The sequence below is a fragment of the Musca domestica genome, unplaced genomic scaffold, assembly GCF_030504385.1.
Source record: "Musca domestica strain aabys unplaced genomic scaffold, Musca_domestica.polishedcontigs.V.1.1 34, whole genome shotgun sequence".
In the NCBI taxonomy this organism is placed as follows: domain Eukaryota; kingdom Metazoa; phylum Arthropoda; class Insecta; order Diptera; family Muscidae; genus Musca; species Musca domestica.
In genome coordinates, this window is record NW_026712313.1 from 9,985,867 (window position 1) to 10,011,829 (window position 25,963).

Consider the following 25,963-nt stretch of genomic DNA (forward strand, 5'->3'; position numbering starts at 1 on the left):
AAATATCCTTAAAAAAACCCGATTTTGTGGTCTTTTGGTCTTTGTAAAAAAATCTTTAAAAAATCCATGTTTTGTGGTCTGCTCGTCCTTGTAAAATTTTTCTGTAAAAATCCAAGCTTTGTGGTCTGTTGGTGTTGAGAAAATCCAAAATTGCAAAAACAATTCCGGAGCTTTATTTAAAAATGTAGTTTAAAACAAATATATACCTGTGGGTCCAATAGCTACGTAGTTCAACATTTATAGGTCAGAAGGTTAAAAAGCCACGTATGTTGTTCTGTAGGTCCTATAAAAAAAATTAAAACATCCTCGTTTATAGCTCTATGAGACTTTGAGAACAAAAATTTAATAAATCCACGTTTAGAGTTCTGGGATAACGTTCCGCCATATTTGCAAGGATATCATTGTTGGCCATTTTTTTTGGTTGTTTTCCTTAAGCCTATTTTTTGGTTTTTCGCTAAGTCAAAAACCTATTTCATCGGTATTTGTTCATTCCATCTTCCATTCGGCTAACACAAAGGCATAAAGTAATCCAAAAAGAATTCCTCCAACCAAAAATCCTAATCAAATTTCTTCTCCCGAACAACATATGTGTGTTTGTCTTTTGAAAATGAATCGTTTGTTTGTTTCCAGCCTTTCGGCGTTAGTTTTCCATTTCAAAAAAACAACAAAAATGAGGGGGTGGGGGTAGACCTCCCTCTATATTGCGATGCCACTGCCGTGCAGATTTCCGGGATCTGTAATACCCTACTTCAGTATGTGGTGACTTAAGTGATTACTCTGCATTAAGGGTTAAATAAAAAATATATCCTTAAATCCTGTGACTTCCTTTTAAGCCCTTGAGTGAAAAAAGGAATCTCAGGATTTAGTATAAAGCTTTTATCATTCGACCTTCGGGTAGGGTATCACGACAACAAACCCAATCGTCCGCCACCACCATTTTGTTTGTTTATCCTTGCTTTTCATTGTTTACCCATTAATTTTTCTATTTTCATTCCATTCCTCCTCTGTTTTCTTATTTCCGTTGCTTTTTTCCGATTCTCTCGCTCAGCTGGTATTTGAACCTTTCAGAAATTGTAAATATGGAATTTTTCTAGCAGCTTTCGAACAAATGAATGCCAACAGCCAGTCAGCCATTTAGCCAGCCATCCAGCGAGTGAGCCATACAAAACGAGTAAAGCAAACACTCCAATGACGCTGACAACGCCTACAAATGTCAGGCAATACCATCATCATCATCGCCAGCTCCATCGTCTTCAGTGCACACAAAGAAAGCCTCAACACCATCGGCTCCCCCACGGAAACGTGTCAGCATTTCGCCAGCTAAGAACATGAAAATCGCACAAATGGCACAGCAGGCAACTCCGTCATTAGATATCATTTGTGTTGTGTTTACGCTTCCGATAGGACGAACGAATGTTAAAGGATTCATGTCCTAGTCTTCGGTTTGGGGTGGGGTGGTGGCGAGAGCTGGTGTTTTGGCATATGCAAAAATTACAAGCGGATGTGTATATTCGTCGAGAGAGTGTAAGAGTGTGGGGGTGTATGTGTGCGTGTGTGGGAATGTTGGTGCGAAGAGTACGTGGCTCTGAGACCAATGATTGCAGCAAAGCTTTTCGCTTGCAACTTTTAATGGCGGTAATGGTAGTGGCGAAAAAAAAATTCCATATGAATTATGATTATGACTTAATGCATTTTCTCCTTTTTAAGGCCAACAAGGGCTTGGTTGTGGGCGTAACTTTTACTGGTGGGTGCAACTACGTCTCTAGGCGAAAAACGGAAAATCATGAAAAAGGTCATAATAAATGCAAAATAAATTGGAAAAATATTTTGAAATTTGGTCGGAAGATCCTTGAAAACTTAAAGTAAAAAAAAGCTAAAAAATAGGTGCGGATGCCCATCAAAAAATATTGACAAAATGTCCAGGTTGGTCGTTGGAAAATATTTTTAAAAATAAACGTTTATAAGTCAAAAGGTCCTTGGTAAAATATTCACGAAAAATCCACTTTTAGAGATTAAAAAATCCTTAAAAATTTATTCACAAAAAGATTTCGTGGATATTTCAGAAAGACCTCAAAATAATGTTAACATTTATGGACTTAAAGGTTCTTGGAAAATGTTCTACGAAAAATACTCCTTTATAGAGTAGATTATCCTTTAAAAAGAGGTCCCTTGGAAAATATTCACATGAAATCTACGTTTATAGGTCAGGCAAATCTTAGAATATTATTCCTAAGAATCCAGAAGGTCCTTGGAAAAGAATTCACAAAAAATCCAGAATTAAAGGCCGAATGGTCCTTTAAACAACACTCACAAATAAATTCACGATTATAAGTCATAGGGTCCTTGAGAAAATAGTCATAAAAACACCACAATCAGGTCGGACGGTAGGTCCCTGCAGACATTTATTTAATAAGAAGTAAAAAAGTTGTAAGTTCGGCCGGTCCGATATATATATATATATATATATATATATATATATATATATATATATATATATATATATATATATATAGACCTGCGTCCATAGGTCCGACAAAGCTTTGAACAATATCCATAAGAATCCAGAAGGTCCTTGGTAAAGCATTCACAAAAAATGCACAATTAAAGGCCGAAGGGTCCATTAAACAAGATTTATAAAAAAAAACCACGATTATAAGTCATAGGGTCCTTGAGAAAATAGTCATAAAAACTCCACAATCAGGTCGAAAGGCCCATGGAAAAATATCTTAAAAAATTCACGAAAAAATATGTTCATGGGAAAATATTCTCAAAAAATGCCCAATTAGGACGGTAGGTCCCTGCAGGAATTTATTTAATAAGAAGTAAAAAAGTTGTAAGTTCGGCCGGCCCGATCTTTCAATACACTCCATTACTTGGAACGAATTTGGCATTTTTCCAAAAAATAAAATTGGTTAAAAATTATTTTAAAATCTTAAAAATACCGAATATAAATCCGGTATATTGAGGTCTATACGAATACAAATACCTGCATAGGTTCTTGAAAATTTTCTACAAAAAAATCCACGTTTACAGAGTAGAGTGACCTTTAAAAGAAGGTCCTTTGAAAAATATTCACATAAAATCTACGTCTATAGGTCCGACAAAGCTATGAATAATATTCATAAGAATCCAGAAGGTCCTTGGAAAAGCATTCACAAAAAATGCACAATTAAAGGCCGAAGGGTCCATTAAACAAGATTTATAAAAAAATCCACGTTTATAAGTCATAGGGTCCTTGAGAAAATAGTCATAAAAACTCCACAATCAGGTCGGAAGGTCCTGGGAAAATATTCTTTAAAAAATCGATGATCATAAATATCCTTGGAAAAATATTCTCAAAAAAATCCCCAATTAGGACGGTAGGTCCCTGCAGGAATTTATTTAATAAGAAGTAAAAAAGTTGTAAGTTCGGCCGGCCCGATCTTTCAATACACTCCATTACTTGGAACGAATTTGGCATTTTTCCAAAAAATAAAATTGGTTAAAAATTATTTTAAAATCTTAAAAATACCGAATATAAATCCGGTATATTGAGGTCTATACGAATACAAATACCTGCATAGGTTCTTGAAAAATTTCTACTGAATCCACGTTTACAGAGAAGAGTGTCCTTTAAAAAAAAGGTCCTTTGAAAAATATTCACATAAAATCTACGTCTATAGGCCCGACAAAGCTATGAATAATATTTATAAGAATCCAGAAGGTCCTTGGAAAAACATTCACAAAAAATGCACAATTAAAGGCCGAAGGGTCCATTAAACAAGATTTATAGAAAAATCCACAATTATAAGTCATAGGGTCCTTGAGAAAATAGTCATAAAAACTCCACAATCAGGTCGGAAGGTCCTGGGAAAATATTCTTTAAAAAATCGATGATCACAAATGTCCTTGGAAAAATATTCTCAAAAAATCCCCAATAAGGACGGTAGGTCCCTGCAGAAATTTGTTTAATAAGAAGTAAAAAAGTTGTAAGTTCGGCCGGTCCGATCTTTGAATACACTCCATTATTTGGAACGAATTTGGCAATTTTCACAAAATAAAATTGGTTAAAAATTATTTTAAAATCTTTAAAATACCGAATATATATCCGGTATATTGAGGTCTATACGAATACAAATACCTGCATAGGTTCTTGAAAATTTTCTACTAAAAATCCACGTTTACAGAGTAGAGTGTCCTTTAAAAGAAGGTCTTTTGAAAAATATTCACATAAAATCTACGTCTATAGGTCCGACAAATCTAAGAATATTATTCATAAGAATCCAGAAGGTCCTTGGAAAAGCATTCACAAAAAATCCACAGTTAATGGCCGAAGAGTCCTTTAAACAACACTCATAAATAAATTCACGATTATAAGTCATAGGGTCCTTGAGAAAATAGTCACAAAGACTCCACAACCAGGTCGGAACGTCCTGGGAAAATATTCTTTAAAAAATCGTTGATCATAAATGTCCTTGGAAAAATATTCTCAAAAAATCCCCAATTAGGACGGTAGGTCCCTGCAGAAATTTATTTAATAAGAAGTAAAAAAGTTGTAAGTTCGGCCGGTCCGATCTTTGAATACACTCCATTATTTGGAAGGAATTTGGCAATTTTCAAAAAATAAAATTGGTTAAAAATTATTTTAAAATCTTAAAAATACCGAATATATATCCGGTATATTGAGGTCTATACGAATACAAATACCTGCATAGGTTCTTGAAATTTTTCTACAAACAATCCACGTTTACAGAGTAGAGTGTCCTTTAAAAGAAGGTCCTTTGAAAAAAATTCACATGAAATCTACGTTTATAGGTCCGACAAAGCTATGAATAATATTCATAAGAATCCAGAAGGTCCGTGGTAAAGCATTCATAAAAAATGCACAATTAAAGGCCGCAGGGTCCTTTAAACAAGATTTATAAAAAAATCCACGTTTATAAGTCATAGGCCGAAGGGTCCTTTGAACAACATTAATAAATAAATCCACGATTAGAAGTCAGAAGGTCGTTAAGAAATTACTAAAAAAAAACTTTAAAAATTCACGAAAATATATGTCCTTGGGAAAATATTGCCGAAAAAAAACCAAATTAGGTCGGTAGGTCTCTGGAGAAACATTCACAAAAAAAGGCACAACTGGGTCGGATGTCCTTTGAAAAATATTAATACAAAACCATGATTGAATATGTCATTTGGAATATATTAGCAAAAATCCCCAATTAGGTCGGTAGATCCCTGCAGAAATATTCACATGAAACTCTACAATTAGCTAGGAAGGTCCTTGGAAAAATATTGGTCCTTTGAAAAATATTAATAAAAAGCCACGATCGTATATGTCCTTGGTAAAATATTAAAAAATAATATTAATAATTAGTAGATACCTGGAAGGAAGATCCTTGTAGATATACTGAAAATAATCCACGGTTATAAGTCAAAAGGTCCTTAAAAACATTCGCAAAAACTCACAAAAAGACTATGTTGACGTTTCAGAAAGACCTCAAAATAATGTTAATAAAAGAACACTTTTATGGACTTAAAGGTCATTGGAAAATATCAACGAAAAATCCGAGTTCATAGAGTAAAGGGTTCTTTAAAAGAAGGTCCTTTGAAAAATATTCACATAAATTCACAAATTTATAGGTCAGACATGTCTAAGAATAATGTTCATTAGAATACAGAAGGTCCTTGGAAACAAGCAATCCACAATTATAGACCGAAAGGTCCTTGGAAGAACAATCATAAAAATCCACAATTACAAATCCAAAGATCATTGAGAAAATACTCATTAAAAGTCCACAATAAGGTCGGAAGGTCCATGGAAAATATTCTTAAAAAATTCCAAAACTGGGTCAGAGGTCCACTGAAAAATATAGATAAAAAACCGCGATTGATAATATTAATATTGACAAAAAGGTCTAGGAAGGTCCTTGAAAAAATATTAATACAAAACCATGACTGAATATGTCCTTTGGAAAATATTTCAGTATTTTAAGTCGGAATGTCTTCTGTAAAATACCCCCCCCCCCCAAAAAATGGAGGTTGGTTCTTTAAAAAACAAAAAAAAAAAAAAAACACAGGGTGCTGCCTAAAAGGCAACAGATTGTCTGTTGAAAGTTATTGTAAAAATTCACCTAAATTAGATAGAAGATCCTTTGAAATATATATTAAAAAAATGTCACATACTAATAAATTTCATCGCAATAATATTCACAAAGAAAAACTTAGACATAATATTTGAAATATTTTTTTAAAAGGACATCGAAGACTGTGTATATTTATTTTTAAAGGATTTTTAAATATATTTCTTTCCTTCTGATCTATAAGTGTGTGTTTTTTTAAATATTTTCCTCAAGGACCTCCTGATCTATAAACGAGGACTTTTAACCAATATTTTTCTTAAGGACCTTCTAAACTATAAATGAGGATTTTTAAATATATATTAATTCAAAGGAACTTTTAAACTCAAGGACCTTCTAAAATTTAAACGTGGATATTTTTCTCAAGGACATTTTATCTATAAAGACGTATTTTTTATAAACGTAGATATTTTTCTTATGGACCTCCTGATCTATAAACCTGGCCTTTTTGTTATAATATTCCTCTCAAGAACCTTCTCATTTATAAACGTTGATTTCTTACAATATTTTTCTCAAGGACCTTCTCATCTATAAAATTAGTTTTTTTTAATTTTTTTTAATAAGATTCTTATCTATAACTGCGGATTTTTTTCTGATCTATAAACTTAGATTTTTTCTAATATTTTTCACAAGTACTTTCTGATCTATAAACGTGGACTTTGCACAATATTTTCCTCAAGGACCTTCTGATCTATAAATGTGAATTTTTAACAATATTATTCTCAAGGACTTTGTACTACATTTTCCTCAAGGACCTTCTGATATTTTTCAGGAATATTCTGTCCTATAATCTGGGTATGTTTTTCTCAAGCATATTCTGATCTATAAACGTGGATTTCTTACAATATATTTAAGGATCTAAGAATCTATAAACCTGAATTTATAAAATATTTTTTCACCATTAAACGTGGTTAAAATCCATATTTTTCTCAAGGACATTCTGGTTCATATACTTGTATTTTTAACAACGTTTATAGTCCTTTGAAGGTTCTTGAAAAAAAATATATTTAAAATATCCATGTTTATAGTCCTTTGAAGGTCCTTGAAAAAATATTTTTAAAAAATCCACGTTTATAGTTCTTAAAAAAAATATATTTAAAAATCACGTTTTTTTGGTCTATTTGTGTTTGAAAAAATTATTTAAAAAATTCACGTTTTTGGTCTGTTGGTTCTTTGAAAAAATTATTTTAAATATCCACGTTTATTGGGAATTAGATCCTTGAAAGAAATTATCTAAAAAACCACGTTTAGGTCCTTATTAAGTCCTTAAAAAAATAATTAAAAAATCCTTGTTTAGGCCCTTAGTTCCTTATTAGGTCCTTAAAAAATTAATTAAAAATACAAGTTTAGGTCCTTAAAAAATTATCTAAAAATCCACGTTTAGGTCCGTATTAGGCCCTTAAAAATTATTTAAAAAATACACGTTTTAGTCCTCAGTTCCTTGTTAGTTCCTTAAAAAAATTAATTAAAAAATACAAGTTTAGGTCCTTATTAGGTCCTTAAAAAATTAATTAAAAAATACAAGTTTAGGTCCTTATTAGGTCCTTAAAAAATAATTTAAAATAAACGCCAAGGTCCTTATTAGGTCCTTAAAAAATTAATTAAAAAATACACGTTTAGGCCCTTAGGTCTTTATAAGGTCCTCAAAAAATATTTAAAAAATCCACGTTAATTGGGCACTAGGTCCTTAAAAAATATTTTAAAAATTCACGTTTATTGGGGAGAAGGGCCTTGAAAAAAGCTATTTAAAAAATTCACGTTTATTGGGGAGAAGGACCTTGAAAAAAATTATTTAAAATCCACGTTTATTAGGCATTTGTTCCTTGAAAAAAAATGATTTCATGAAATTCTTGAAAAAAATCTATTTAAAAACCCACGTTTGTTGAGCATTAGGCCCTTGAAAAAATATATTTAAAAAATCCAGGTTTATTGGGCATTAGGTTCTGCAAAATATATATAAAAAATTAATTAAGGTCTTTTAATAGATATTTATATATCCCCGTTTTTGGGCATTAGTCCTTGAAAAAAACTATAAAAAATAATTAGGGTCCTTTAAAAAATATTTAAAAAATTCACGTTTATAATTTTGAAGGTCCTTTGAATAAAAATATTTAAAAAATACACGTTTATGGTGCAGGAGATCCTTAAAAAATATTATCTAAAAATCTGCACTTCATTGTTCCATAAAAAGTGAATTGTGGTGGACATGCTGGCGTATGTTGTATATTTGATGACAATTTACCATTCTTCATACGCCATAAGGGCCATTCGAATTAATTCATTTTAATGTATGAATTTCACTTACTTTTTTCCAATCTTATGCCTTTTTGTTTTTTTTTTTTCTATTTTTGCATTTCCTGAAACTGAGAAAAATCCTCAATTCCTTAAATACCATTACATTTTTTTCCATTTCATCCTCTTTGCTGGCTATTAAAAGCTCTTTTAACAAAGTAAATAAAATATTCGCCAAATTACAGCGAAATATAACTGAAATGCGGAAAATGTTCGGCATTAAATCGTCCATTGTAAAACATTAAAATTGAGTTTTTATTGTAGAGTTATTTCATTTGCTGGTCCCTCCCCAAAAAGCCAGTACATTTTTCATTAAGCCGACCAGAAGCCGAAAAAAAATCCCCATGCACATACAACCGCATATTTTTTCGCCGCTACCAAAAATGGCATGAAATGTTTTCATATCCGCTTCGAGTTAAGTCCCATGAGTATGGGCCGAAACAAAAAACTGAAAACAGGAAAATTAAAACAACCGAAAAACGAAAAGTGGCAGCCAACAGTAAAATGAATGTTGCGGTTAAGTGTACTCCGGGGAGACTTTCTAGACGGAATCACGAAACAACGCAGCAGGACAATTTATGGATGAAATTTGAATTTTTGTTTAGATGATCATGTTCTCTAATTTTCTTTAGAAAATCAGAAGCTATTTAAATTCGAAATTAGTCAATAATTTTGATTAAAGGCTCAAGTTTCTCGCCTTAAACCAGCTGCATTTTATTGAAAATCCTTCCATCCTCCTTGCGTCGTATATTATTCCTTGCCTCCTACTCAATATCACGTTGCTGTTTTTCATTAAAGGCCATCATTCGAAACTATTTTTCCACAGCATTACATGCAATGAACATGATTTGATTTGTAATTCAAACTCCTCCTCGATGTGTGTTCTCCTAAAGTGCCACACACAGCATCACTGGTTTTCATATCCTTGCTCAAGGACCCAGTATGTGCTGTGGCTCCCACTCGTGTAAGACAGCAACACAGACAACTTTTGTTGCAACTATGTTGTGTCCTTGCACAGCACAGTAATTTTTCTAAACAGAGGAATTAAGATCGAATGACAAAGGCGATATGGAGGAACCAATGGTTAAAGCAATTTTCATAGGATCGTACATGGGATGTCAGGATTAGAAATAAAATGTATCTAGAACATAAACGTTAATGATTAAAACAAATTTTTCAAATGACCTTCTAAGGAACTTTAAACCAGCGTTTCTGAATATATTTTTACAAGGACCAAATAAAAGTGAATTTTGGTTTAAAAAATATTTTTTAAAGGATTTTTCTAAAGCACTTCTAAGGGCCTATAAACCTGAATTTTTTCAACATATATATTTTGAAAGGACCTATCAAATTTGGAATAAAAAAAAATAAAATTTCAAAGGACCTATAGAACGTAAATTTTTTCAAAGAATATTTTTTCAAGGACCTTCTGACCAATAAACGTGAATTTTTTAAAAAAAAATTTTCAAGGACCAAATAAACGTGGATTTTTTTTAAATATTTTTTCAAGGACCAAATAAACGTGGATTTTTTAAAAATATTTTTTAAGGACCAAATAAACGTGGATCTTTTAAAGAGTTTTTTTTTCAAGGACCAAATAAACGTGGATTTTTTAAAGAATATTTTTTCCAAGCACCAAATAAACGTGGATTTTTTATAGAATATTTTTTAAAGGACCAAATAAACGTAGATTTTTTAAAAATATTTTTCAAGGACCAAATAAACGTGGATTTTTTTAAAAATATTTTTAAAGGATCAAATAAACGTGGATTTTTAAAAGAATATTTTTTCAAGGACCAAATAAACGTAGATTTTTTAAAAATATTTTTCAAGGACCAAATAAACGAGGATTTTTTAAAAATATTTTTTCCAAGGACAAAATAAACGTGGATTTTTTTAAAAATATTTTTCAAGGATCAAGTAAACGCAAATTTTTTAAAAATATTTTTTCAAGGACCAAATAAACGTGGATTTATTAACAAATATATTTTCAAGGACCAAATAAACTTAGATTTTTTAAAAATATTTTTCAAGGACCAAATAAACGTGGATTTTTTTAAAAATATTTTTAAAGGATCAAATAAACGTGGATTTTTAAAAGAATATTTTTTCAAGGACCAAATAAACGTAGATTTTTTAAAAAATATTTTTTAAGAACCAAATAAACGTGGATTTTTTTAAAAATATTTTTAAAGGATCAAATAAACGTGGATTTTTTAAAAATTATTTTTTTCAGGGACCAAATAAACGTGAATTTTTTAAAAATTATTTTTTCAAGGACCAAATAAACGTGGATTTTTTAAAAATTATTTTTTCAGGGACCAAATAAACGTGAATTTTTTAAAAATTATTTTTTTCAAGGACCAAATAAACGTGGATTTTTTAAAGATTATTTTTCAAAGGACTTTCTATAAACGTGGATTTTTTAAAGATTATTTTTCAAAGGACCTTCTATAAACGTGGATTTTTTAAAGATTATTTTTCAAAGGACCTTCTATAAACGTGGAGTTTTTTAGGAATAATTTTGAAAGGACCTTCTATAAACGTGGAGTTTTTTAGGAATAATTTTGAAAGAACCTTCTATAAATGTGGATTTTTTTAAGTTTTTCAAAGGACCTTATGACCAGAATTTTAAATAATATTCCTTTAAGTAGCCAGAGAAGTTGCCTTAGCCTCCCTGCTACTTCCCTTTCACCACTGTAAAATAGATTATATTTCATTATATTATATCTGCTTATTTGCACTTTTATCTCCTTCTCTTTACCACCAACACACCCAGGACCACACAACCGCAGCAAAAGGGTGTAAAGATTGTTTATTCTTTTTTGTTTCTTCCTTCCATTGGCTTTTAATACTTTATTTACGCATCCTGTTGTTGGACTCTGTATCGTACTGTGTCATTCCGTTGGGGGTATCCTTTGTTGTTGTTGTTGCTATTATTTTTAGAATTAATCCTTATTACGGACAGTTACAATGGAATTGTATGTCTAATTAGCTTCTAATGACGACTAATATTATGACAAAGATGTGTCATGATTACCCTGTAATCCTTGCCATTCGTTTGGGCGGATTTCTGGGATTGTGGATCAAAAAACAAACAGGAAGAACAAGAGAAGGATGACGCGGACATTAGTAGGGTTATTATGGGGTATTATTAATGTATTTATGGTTATTTATCAAGAATTCAAGGGTGGAATGTAAACTTAAATAGTTAAAGATATATGAATACATTTTAATAATGGCAAAGGTCCTTCGAAAAAAAAATTCCTAAAAATCCTCGTAATAAAGGAAGGTCCTTGTTTAAAATTCCATACTTCCAAATTATTTAAAAACTTAATTTAAATATTGGGAAGGTCCTTCTAAGATAATATTGTACAACGATTCTCGCTTAAACTTTAAAGGTCCAGCTCATTTTTTAACAATTAAATTCAAAAAACAATCTTCAAATCCTTGTCACAACAAAAAATGTGGCATTAAGTTCATTTTCTTGTACAACATAAATTTTCCATGTTCCACTGCTTTGCTTTCATGCTCAAATTGAGTCCCAGATAATATTTCATTAATTACAAAGAAGCAGCGCAAATAAGAAATCTCCTGTGACACAAACAAAATATGTTGCACCTCCTTAATCTAGATCGAGGAAAATGCAGGATGTGGAGAACAACAAGGAATCAAATCAAATAAATAAGAAGAACGACTAAGTAAGATATAAAGTGGGGAAAATATATGAGCGGATTTTTTTAATTTTTACAAGGACATATAACACCAGAAACGTGGATTTTTTAAATAATTTTTTACAAGGACATATAACACCAGAAACGTGGATTTTTTAAATAATTTTTTACAAGGACATATAACACCAGAAACATGGATTTTTTAAATCATTTTTTACAAGGACATATAACACCAGAAACGTGGATTTTTTAAATCATTTTTTACAAGGACATATAACACCAGAAACGTGGATTTTTAAAATAATTTTTTACAAGGACATATAACACCAGAAACGTGGATTTTTTAAATAATTTTTACAAGGACATATAACACCAGAAACGTGGATTTTTTAAATCATTTTTTACAAGGACATATAACACCAGAAACGTGGATTTTTTAAATAATTTTTTACAAGGACATATAACACCAGAAACGTGGATTTTTTAAATAATTTTTTACAAGGACATATAACACCAGAAACGTGGATTTTTCAAATAATTTTTTACAAGGACATATAACATCAGAAACGTGGATTTTTTAAATCATTTTTTACAAGGACATATAACACCAGAAACGTGGATTTTTTAAATCATTTTTTACAAGGACATATAACAACAGAAACGTGGATTTTTTAAATAATTTTTTACAAGGACATATAACACCAGAAACGTGGATTTTTAAAATAATTTTTTACAAGGACATATAACACCAGAAACGTGGATTTTTTAAATCATTTTTTACAAGGACATATAACACCAGGAACGTGGATTTTTTAAATCATTTTTTACAAGGACATATAACACCAGAAACGTGCATTTTTTAAATAATTTTTTACAAGGACATATAACAACAGAAACGTGGATTTTTTAAATAATTTTTTACAAGGACATATAACACCAGAAACGTGGATTTTTAAAATAATTTTTTACAAGGACATATAACACCAGAAACGTGGATTTTTTAAATCATTTTTTACAAGGACATATAACACCAGGAACGTGGATTTTTTAAATCATTTTTTACAAGGACATATAACACCAGAAACGTGGATTTTTTAAATCATTTTTTACAAGGACATATAACACCAGAAACGTGGATTTTTAAAATAATTTTTTACAAGGACATATAACACCAGAAACGTGGATTTTTTAAATAATTTTTACAAGGACATATAACACCAGAAACGTGGATTTTTTAAATAATTTTTTACAAGGACATGTAACTCCATAAACGTGGATTTTTTAAATAATTTTTACAAGGGCATATAACACCAGAAACGTGGATTTTTTAAATAATTTTTTACAACCACATATAACACCAGAAACGTGGATTTTTTAAATAATTTTTTACAACCACATATAACACCAGAAACGTGGATTTTTTAAATAATTTTTTACAAGGACATGTAACACCAGAAACGTGGATTTTTTAAATAATTTTTTACAAGGACATATAACACCAGAAACGTGGATTTTTCAAATAATTTTTTACAAGGACATATAACATCAGAAACGTGGATTTTTTAAATAATTTTTTACAAGGACATATAACACCAGAAACGTGGATTTTTTAACTAATTTTTTACAAGGACATATAACACCAGAAACGCGGATTTTTTAAATCATTTTTTACAAGGACATATAACACCAGAAACGTGGATTTTTTAAATAATTTTTTACAAGGACATATAACACCAGGAACGTGGATTTTTTAAATCATTTTTTACAAGGACATATAACACCAGGAACGTGGATTTTTTAAATCATTTTTTACAAGGACATATAACACCAGAAACGTGGATTTTTAAAATAATTTTTTACAAGGACATATAACACCAGAAACGTGGATTTTTTAAATCATTTTTACAAGGACATATAACACCAGAAACGTGGATTTTTTAAATCATTTTTTACAAGGACATATAACACCAGAAACGTGGATTTTTAAAATAATTTTTTACAAGGACATATAACACCAGAAACGTGGATTTTTTAAATAATTTTTTACAACCACATATAACACCAGAAACGTGGATTTTTTAAATCATTTTTTACAACCACATATAACACCAGAAACGTGGATTTTTTAAATAATTTTTTACAACCACATATAACACCAGAAACGTGGATTTTTTAAATAATTTTTTACAACCACATATAACACCAGAAACGTGGATTTTTTAAATAATTTTTTACATATAACACCAGAAACGTGGATTTTTTAAATAATTTTTTACAACCACATATAACACCAGAAACGTGGATTTTTTAAATAATTTTTTACAAGGGCATATAACACCAGAAACGTGGATTTTTTAAATAATTTTTTACAACCACATATAACACCAGAAACGTGGATTTTTTAAATAATTTTTTACAACCACATATAACACCAGAAACGTGGATTTTTTAAATAATTTTTTACAACCACATATAACACCAGAAACGTGGATTTTTTAAATAATTTTTTACAACCACATATAACACCAGAAACGTGGATTTTTTAAATAATTTTTTACAAGGACATATAACACCAGAAACGTGGATTTTTTAAATAATTTTTTACAACCACATATAACACCAGAAACGTGGATTTTTTAAATAATTTTTTACAACCACATATAACACCAGAAACGTGGATTTTTTAAATAATTGTTTTACAAGGACATATAACACCAGAAACGTGGATTTTTTAAATAATTTTTTACAACCACATATAACACCAGAAACGTGGATTTTTTAAATAATTGTTTTACAAGGACATATAACACCAGAAACGTGGATTTTTTAAATAATTTTTTACAAGGACATATTACACCAGAAACGTGGATTTTTTAAATAATTTTTTACAAGGACATGTAACTCCATAAACGTGGATTTTTTAAACAATTTTTACAAGGACATATAACACCAGAAACGTGGACTTTTTAAATAATTTTTTACAAGGACATATAACACCAGAAACGTGGATTTTTTAAATCATTTTTTACAAGGACATATAACACCAGAAACGTGGATTTTTTAAATCATTTTTTACAAGGACATATAACACCAGAAACGTGGATTTTTTAAATAATTTTTACAAGGACATATAACACCAGAAACGTGGATTTTTTAAATAATTTTTACAAGGACATATAACACCAGAAACGTGGATTTTTTAAATCATTTTTTACAAGGACATATAACACCAGAAACGTGGATTTTTTTTAATAATTTTTTAAAAGGACATATAACACCAGAAACGTGGATTTTTTTAACAATTTTTTACAAGGACATATAACACCAGAAACGTGGATTTTTTAAGTAAATTTTTACAAGGACATATAACACCAGAAACGTGGATTTTTTAAATAATTTTTTACAAGGACATATAACACCAGAAACGTGGATTTTTTAAATAATTTTTTACAAGGACATATAACACCAGAAACGTGGATTTTTAAATAATTTTTTACAAGGACATATAACACCAAAACGTGGATTTTTTAAATAATTTTGTACAAGGACATATAACACCAGAAACGTGGATTTTTAAAATAATTTTTTACAAGGACATATAACACCAGAAACGTGGATTTTTTAAATAATTTTTTACAAGGACATATAACACCAGAAACGTGGATTTTTTAAATAATTTTTTACAAGGACATATAACACCAGAAACGTGGATTTTTTAAATCATTTTTTACAAGGACATATAACACCAGAAACATGGATTTTTTAAATAATTTTTTACAAGGACATGTAACTCCATAAACGTGGATTTTTTAAATAATTTTTACAAGGGCATATAACACCAGAAACGTGGATTTTTTAAATAATTTTTACAAGGACATATAACACCAGAAACGTGGATTTTTTAAATAATTTTTACAAGGACATATAACACCAGAAACGTGGATTTTTTAAATAATTTTTTTCAAGGACATGTAACTCCATAAACGTGGATTTTTTAAATAATTTTTACAAGGGCATATGACACCAGAAACATGGATTTTTTAAATAATTTTTTACAAGGACATATAACACCAGAAACGTGGATTTTTTAAATAATTTTTACAAGGACATATAACACCAGAAACGTGAATTTTTTAAATAATTTTTTACAAGGACATATAACACCAGAAACGTGGATTTTTTAATAATTTTTACAAGGACATATAACACCAGAAACGTGGATTTTTTAAATAATTTTTTACAAGGACATATAACACCAGAAACGTGGATTTTTTAAATAATTTTTACAAGGACATATAACACCAAAAACGTGGATTTTTTTTTAATAATTGTTTAAAAGGACATATAACACCAGAAACGTGGATTTTTTTAACAATTTTTTACAAGGACATATAACACTAGAAACGTGGATTTTTTTAAATAATTTTTTACAAGGACATATAACACCAGAAACGTGGATTTTTTAAATAATTTTTTACAAGGACATATAACACCAGAAACGTGGATTTTTTAAATAATTTTGTACAAGGACTTATAACACCAGAAACGTGGATTTTTTAAATAATTTTTTACAAGGACATATAACACCAGAACGTGGATTTTTTAAATAATTTTTTACAAGGACATATAACACCAGAAACGTGGATTTTTTAAATAATTTTTTACAAGGACATATAACACCAGAAACGTGGATTTTTTAAATAAATTTTTACAAGGACATATAACACCAGAAACGTGCATTTTTTAAATAATTTTTTACAAGGACATATAACACCAGAAACGTGGATTTTTTAAATAATTTTTTACAAGGACATATAACACCAGAAACGTGGATTTTTAAATAATTTTTACAAGGACATATAACACCAGAAACGTGGATTTTTTAAATAAATTTTTACAAGAACATATAACACCAGAAACGTGGATTTTTTAAATAAATTTTTACAAGAACATAATACACCAGAAACGTGGATTTTTTAAATAATTTTTTACAAGGACATAAAACACCAGAAACGTGGATTTTTTAAATAATTTTTTACAAGGACATATAACACCAAAAACGTGGATTTTTTAAATAATTTTTTACAAGGACATATAACACCAGAAACGTGGATTTTTTAAATAATTTTTTACAAGGACATATAACACCAAAAACGTGGATTTTTTAAATAATTTTTTACAAGGACATATAACACCAAAAACGTGGATTTTTTAAATAATTTTTTACAAGGACATATAACACCAGAAACGTGGATTTTTTAAATAATTTTTTTACAAGGACATATAACACCAGAAACGTGGATTTTTTAAATAATTTTTTACAAGGACATATAAAACCAGAAACGTGGATTTTTTAAATAATTTTTTACAAGGACATATAACACCAGAAACGTGGATTTTTAAATAATTTTTTATAAGGACATATAACACCAGAAATGTGGATTTTTTAAATAATTTTTACAAGGACATATAACACCAGAAACGTGGATTTTTTAATTAATTTTTTACAAGGACGTATAACACCAGAAACGTGGATTTTTTAAATAATTTTTTACAACCACATATAACACCAGAAATGTGGATTTTTAAATAATTTTTTACAAGGACATATAACACCAGAAACGTGGATTTTTTAAATAAATTTTTACAAGGTCATATAACACCAGAAACGTGGATTTTTTAAATCATGATTTACAAGGACATATAACACCAGAAACGTGGATTTTTTAAATAATTTTTTACAAGGACATATAACACCAGAAACGTGGATTTTTTAAATAATTTTTTACAAGGACATATAACACCAGAAACGTGGATTTTTTAAATCATGATTTACAAGGACATATAACACCAGAAACGTGGATTTTTTAAATAATTTTTTACAAGGACATATAACACCAGAAACGTGGATTTTTCAAATAATTTTTTACAATTATCTTTACTTAGCACATCCAACCTCTGTACTTGTCCATTAGGAAATGAAATTAAACTTCATTTATTACGTTAAGCTGTTATCTGTGCATCGTGTTGGTGTAAAAATAACGATAACTAATTGCAACAATTTTCTTAAATGGTTGATAAATTCACCTTTCTGTTGTGCTTTCTTGGCGCGGAGAAGAGTTAATTAATGTTGCCGTTTAAATTATCCTCTGGAGATTTAAGGGCTGGTGTATGCTGGCTTAATGGTGCAAATAGAGCTGCATTTAAAAATTCTGGGAAAAAGGCATTCAGTCAGTAGGGTTGGCTGAGTTGGGTATTGGTGACAGTATCTCATAGCTTTGTGTACCTGGATGTTCTTCATTTTCTTGCTCCTATTCGCTGAGATGCGATACTAATTTAACATCACAATAAGATCTGCAGAGAAATGGAAACTAAGTACATTTGTGAGAAGTTACTAGACGCTCTTCCTCATTTCGTCATAGGATACTGAGGAGTCGACCTCGTAGCTTTTATTATATATTCATGTGTATTTTACATCGCTGGCAGGTGAAGATGCATATCATCGGGGACATAAACTGTGTCATTTCGTAAGATTCGATGTTGGTTGGTGTAGGTAAGCCGGATAAAATTTTCTCCAATAAACAAAGGATTTTCTCACACTTCAAGATTTTCAACACACAACTGAAGAGCAATGAGCAAGAATGAGAATATCCCCATTAAAAGCCTTTATGTCCTTGCAAAGAAATATTTAAGAATTCCACATTTACTGCCTTATATGTCCTTGTAAAAAAATATTTAAAAAATTCACATTTACTGCCTTATATGTCCTTGTAAAAAATTATTTAAAAAATCCATGTTTCTGGTGTTATATGTCCTTGTAAAAAATGATTTAAAAAATCCACGTTTCTGGTGTTATATGTCCTTGTAAAAAATTATTTAAAAAATCCACGTTTCTGGTGTTATATGTCCTTGTAAAAAATTATTTAAAAAATCCACGTTTCTGGTGTTATATGTCCTTGTAAAAAATTATTTAAAAAATCCACGTTTCTGGTGTTATATGTCCTTGTAAAAAATTATTTAAAAAATCCACGTTTCTGGTGTTATATGTCCTTGTAAAAAATTATTTAAAAATCCACGTTTCTGGTGTTATATGTCCTTGTAAAAAATTATTTAAAAAATCCACGTTTCTGGTGTTATATGTCCTTGTAAAAAATTATTTAAAAAATCCACGTTTCTGGTGTTATATGTCCTTGTAAAAAATTATTTAAAAAATCCACGTTTCTGGTGTTATATGTCCTTGTAAAAAATTATTTAAAAAATCCACGTTTCTGGTGTTATATGTCCTTGTAAAAAATTATTTAAAAAATCCACGTTTCTGGTGTTATATGTCCTTGTAAAAAATTATTTAAAAAATCCACGTTTCTGGTGTTATATGTCCTTGTAAAAAATTATTTAAAAAATCCACGTTTCTGGTGTTATATGTCCTTGTAAAAAATTATTTAAAAAATCCACGTTTCTGGTGTTATATGTCCTTGTAAAAAATTATTTAAAAAATCCACGTTTCTGGTGTTATATGTCCTTGTAAAAAATTATTTAAAAAATCCACGTTTCTGGTGTTATATGTCCTTGTAAAAAATTATTTAAAAAATCCACGTTTCTGGTGTTATATGTCCTTGTAAAAAATTATTTAAAAAATCCACGTTTCTGGTGTTATATGTCCTTGTAAAAATTATTTAAAAAATCCACGTTTCTGGTGTTATATGTCCTTGTAAAAAATTATTTAAAAAATCCACGTTTCTGGTGTTATATGTCCTTGTAAAAAATTATTTAAAAAATCCACGTTTCTGGTGTTATATGTCCCTGTAAAAAATTATTTAAAAAATCCACGTTTCTGGTGTTATATGTCCTTGTAAAAAATTATTTAAAAAATCCACGTTTCTGGTGTTATATGTCCTTGTAAAAAATTATTTAAAAAATCCACGTTTCTGGTGTTATATGTCCTTGTAAAAAATTATTTAAAAAATCCACGTTTCTGGTGTTATATGTCCTTGTAAAAAATTATTTAAAAAATCCACGTTTCTGGTGTTATATGTCCTTGTAAAAAATTATTTAAAAAATCCACGTTTCTGGTGTTATATGTCCTTGTAAAAAATTATTTAAAAAAATCCACGTTTCTGGTGTTATATGTCCCTGTAAAAAATTATTTAAAAAATCCACGTTTCTGGTGTTATATGTCCTTGTAAAAAATTATTTAAAAAATCCACGTTTCTGGTGTTATATGTCCCTGTAAAAAATTATTAAAAAAATCCACGTTTCTGGTGTTATATGTCCTTGTAAAAAATTATTTAAAAAATCCACGTTTCTGGTGTTATATGTCCTTGTAAAAAATTTTTTAAAAAATCCACGTTTCTGGTGTTATATGTCCTTGTAAAAAATTTTTTAAAAAATCCACGTTTCTGGTGTTATATGTCCTTGTAAAAAATTATTTAAAAAATCCACGTTTCTGGTGTTATATGTCCCTGTAAAAAATTATTTAAAAAATCCACGTTTCTGGTGTTATATGTCCTTGTAAAAAATTATTTAAAAAATCCACGTTTCTGGTGTTATATGTCCTTGTAAAAAATTATTTAAAAAATCCACGTTTCTGGTGTTATATGTCCTTGTAAAAAATTATTTAAAAAATCCACGTTTCTGGTGTTATATGTCCTTGTAAAAAATTATTTAAAAAATCCACGTTTCTGGTGTTATATGTCCTTGTAAAAAATTATTTAAAAAATCCACGTTTCTGGTGTTATATGTCCCTGTAAAAAATTATTTAAAAAATCCACGTTTCTGGTGTTATATGTCCCTGTAAAAAATTATTTAAAAAATCCACGTTTCTGGTGTTATATGTCCCTGTAAAAAATTATTTAAAAAATCCACGTTTATTGGCTTATATGTCCTTGTAAAAAATTATTTAAAAAATCCACGTTTATTGGCTTATATGTCCTTGTAAAAAATTATTTAAAAACTCCACGTTTATTGGCTTATATGTCCTTGTAAAAAATTATTTAAAAAATCCACGTTTATTGGCTTATATGTCCTTGTAAAAATTATTTAAAAAATCCACGTTTATTGGCTTATATGTCCTTGTAAAAAATTATTTAAAAAATCCACGTTATTGGCTTATATGTCCTTGTAAAAAATTATTTAAAAAATCCACGTTTATTGGCTTATATGTCCTTGTAAAAAATTATTTAAAAAATCCACGTTTCTGGTGTTATATGTCCTTGTAAAAAATTATTTAAAAAATCCACGTTTCTGGTGTTATATGTCCTTGTAAAAAATTATTTAAAAAATCCACGTTTCTGGTGTTATATGTCCTTGTAAAAAATTATTTAAAAAATCCACGTTTCTGGTGTTATATGTCCCTGTAAAAAATTATTTAAAAAATCCACGTTTCTGGTGTTATATGTCCCTGTAAAAATTATTTAAAAATCCACGTTTCTGGTGTTATATGTCCCTGTAAAAAATTATTTAAAAAAATCCACGTTTATTGGCTTATATGTCCTTGTAAAAAATTATTTAAAAACTCCACGTTTATTGGCTTATATGTCCTTGTAAAAAATTATTTAAAAAATCCACGTTTATTGGCTTATATGTCCTTGTAAAAAATTATTTAAAAAATCCACGTTTATTGGCTTATATGTCCTTGTAAAAAATTATTTAAAAAATCCACGTTTATTGGCTTATATGTCCTTGTAAAAAATTATTTAAAAAATCCACGTTTATTGGCTTATATGTCCTTGTAAAAATTATTTAAAAAATCCACGTTTATTGGCTTATATGTCCTTGTAAAAAATTATTTAAAAAATCCACGTTTATTGGCTTATATGTCCTTGTAAAAAATTATTTAAAAATCCACGTTTATTGGCTTATATGTCCTTGTAAAAAATTATTTAAAAAATCCACGTTTATTGGCTTATATGTCCTTGTAAAAAATTATTTAAAAAATCCACGTTTATTGGCTTATATGTCCTTGTAAACAATTATTTAAAATATCCACGTTATTGGCTTATATGTCCTTGTAAAAAATTATTTAAAAAATCCACGTTTATTGGCTTATATGTCCCTGTAAAAAATTATTTAAAAAATCCACGTTTATTGGCTTATATGTCCTTGTAAAAAATTATTTAAAAAATCCACGTTTATTGGCTTATATGTCCTTGTAAAAAATTATTTAAAAAATCCACGTTTATTGGCTTATATGTCCTTGTAAAAATTATTTAAAAAATCCACGTTTATTGGCTTATATGTCCTTGTAAAAAATTATTTAAAAAATCCACGTTTATTGGCTTATATGTCCTTGTAAAAAATTATTTAAAAATCCACGTTTATTGGCTTATATGTCCTTGTAAAAAATTATTTAAAAAATCCACGTTTATTGGCTTATATGTCCTTGTAAAAAATTATTTAAAAAATCCACGTTTATTGGCTTATATGTCCTTGTAAAAAATTATTTAAAAAATCCACGTTTATTGGCTTATATGTCCTTGTAAAAAATTATTTAAAAAATCCACGTTTATTGGCTTATATGTCCTTGTAAACAATTATTTAAAAATCCACGTTTATTGGCTTATATGTCCTTGTAAACAATTATTTAAAAATCCACGTTTATTGGCTTATATGTCCTTGTAAAAAAATTATTTAAAAAAATCCACGTTTATTGGCTTATATGTCCTTGTAAAAAATTATTTAAAAAATCCACGTTTATTGGCTTATATGTCCTTGTAAAAAATTATTTAAAAAATCCACGTTTATTGGCTTATATGTCCTTGTAAAAAATTATTTAAAAATCCACGTTTATTGGCTTATATGTCCTTGTAAAAAATTATTTAAAAAATCCACGTTTATTGGCTTATATGTCCTTGTAAAAAATTATTTAAAAATCCACGTTTATTGGCTTATATGTCCTTGTAAAAAATTATTTAAAAAAATCCACGTTTATTGGCTTATATGTCCTTGTAAAAAATTATTTAAAAAAATCCACGTTTATTGGCTTATATGTCCTTGTAAAAAATTATTTAAAAAATCCACGTTTATTGGCTTATATGTCCTTGTAAAAAATTATTTAAAAAATCCACGTTTATTGGCTTATATGTCCTTGTAAAAAATTATTTAAAAAATCCACGTTATTGGCTTATATGTCCTTGTAAAAATTATTTAAAAAATCCACGTTTATTGGCTTATATGTCCTTGTAAAAAATTATTTAAAAAATCCACGTTTATTGGCTTATATGTCCTTGTAAAAAATTATTTAAAAAATCCACGTTTATTGGCTTATATGTCCTTGTAAAAAATTATTTAAAAAATCCACGTTTATTGGCTTATATGTCCTTGTAAACGTTATTGGCTTATATGTCCTTGTAAAAAATTATTAAAAAATCCACGTTTATTGGCTTATATGTCCTTGTAAAAAATTATTTAAAAAATCCACGTTTATTGGCTTATATGTCCTTGTAAAAAATTATTTAAAAAATCCACGTTTATTGGCTTATATGTCCTTGTAAAAAATTATTTAAAAAATCCACGTTTATTGGCTATATGTCCTTGTAAAAAATTATTTAAAAAATCCACGTTTATTGGCTTATATGTCCTTGTAAAAAATTATTTAAAAAATCCACGTTTATTGGCTTATATGTCCTTGTAAAAAATTATTTAAAAAATCCACGTTTATTGGCTTATATGTCCTTGTAAAAAATTATTTAAAAAATCCACGTTTATTGGCTTATATGTCCTTGTAAAAAATTATTTAAAAAATCCACGTTTATTGGCTTATATGTCCTTGTAAAAAATTATTTAAAAAATCCACGTTTATTGGCTTATATGTCCTTGTAAAAAATTATTTAAAAAATCCACGTTTATTGGCTTATATGTCCTTGTAAAAAATTATTTAAAAAAATCCACGTTTATTGGCTTATATGTCCTTGTAAAAAATTATTTAAAAATCCACGTTTATTGGCTTATATGTCCTTGTAAAAATTATTTAAAAAATCCACGTTTATTGCTTATATGTCCTTGTAAAAAATTATTTAAAAATCCACGTTTATTGGCTTATATGTCCTTGTAAAAAATTATTTAAAAAATCCACGTTTATTGCTTATGCCTTGTGAAATTGGAATCCACGTTTATTGTCCTTGTAAAAAATTATTTAAAAAATCCACGTTTATTGGCTTATATGTCCTTGTAAAAATTATTTAAAAAATCCACGTTTATTGGCTTATATGTCCTTGTAAAAAATTATTTAAAAAATCCACGTGTTATTGGCTTATATGTCCTTGTGAAAAATTATTTAAAAAAATCCACGTTTATTGGCTTATATGTCCTTGTGAAAAATTATTTAAAAAATCCACGTTTATTGGCTTATATGTCCTTGTAAAAAATTATTTAAAAAATCCACGTTTATTGGCTTATATGTCCTTGTAAAAATTATTTAAAAATCCACGTTTATTGGCTTATATGTCCTTGTAAAAATTATTTAAAAAATCCACGTTTATTGGCTTATATGTCCTTGTAAAAAATTATTTAAAAAATCCACGTTTATTGGCTTATATGTCCTTGTAAAAATTATTTAAAAATCCACGTTTATTGGCTTATATGTCCTTGTAAACAATTATTTAAAATATCCACGTTTATTGGCTTATATGTCCTTGTAAAAAATTATTTAAAAAATCCACGTTTATTGGCTTATATGTCCTTGTAAAAAATTATTTAAAAAATCCACGTTTATTGGCTTATATGTCCTTGTAAAAATTATTTAAAAAATCCACGTTTATTGGCTATATGTCCTTGTAAAAATTATTTAAAAAATCCACGTTTATTGGCTTATATGTCCTTGTAAAAAATTATTTAAAAAATCCACGTTTATTGGCTTATATGTCCTTGTAAAAAATTATTTAAAAAATCCCACGTTTATTGGCTTATATGTCCTTGTAAAAAATTATTTAAAAAAATCCACGTTTATTGGCTTATATGTCCTTGTAAAAAATTATTTAAAAAATCCACGTTTATTGACTTATATGTCCTTGTAAGAAATTATTTAAAAAAATCCACGTTTATTTGGTCCTTGGAAAAAATATTCTTTAAAAAATCCACGTTTATTGGCTTATATGTCCTTGTAAAAAATTATTTAAAAAATCCACGTTTATTGGCTTATATGTCCTTGTAAAAAATTATTTAAAAAATCCACGTTTATTGGCTTATATGTCCTTGTAAGAAATTATTTAAAAAATCCACGTTTATTGGCTTATATGTCCTTGTAAAAATTATTTAAAAAATCCACGTTTATTGGCTTATATGTCCTTGTAAAAAATTATTTAAAGAATCCACGTTTATTGGCTTATATGTCCTTGTAAAAAATTATTTAAAAAATCCTCGTTTATTGGCTTATATGTCCTTGTAAAAAATTATTTAAAAAATCCACGTTTATTGGCTTATATGTCCTTGTAAGAAATTATTTAAAAAATCCACGTTTATTGGCTTATATGTCCTTGTAAAGAAATATTTAAAAAATCCACGTTTATTGGCTTATATGTCCTTGTAAAAAATTATTTAAAAAATCCACGTTTATTGGCTTATATGTCCTTGTAAAAAATTATTTAAAAATCCACGTTTATTGGCTTATATGTCCTTGTAAAAATTATTTAAAAAATCCACGTTTATTGGCTTATATGTCCTTGTAAAAAATTATTTAAAAATCCACGTTTATTGGCTTACATGTCCTTGTAAAAAATTATTTAAAAAATCCACGTTTATTGGCTTATATGTCCTTGTAAAAAATTATTTAAAAATCCACGTTTATTGGCTTATATGTCCTTGTAAAAAATTATTTAAAAATCCACGTTTTATTGGCTTATATGTCCTTGTAAAAAAATTATTTAAAAAATCCACGTTTATTGGCTT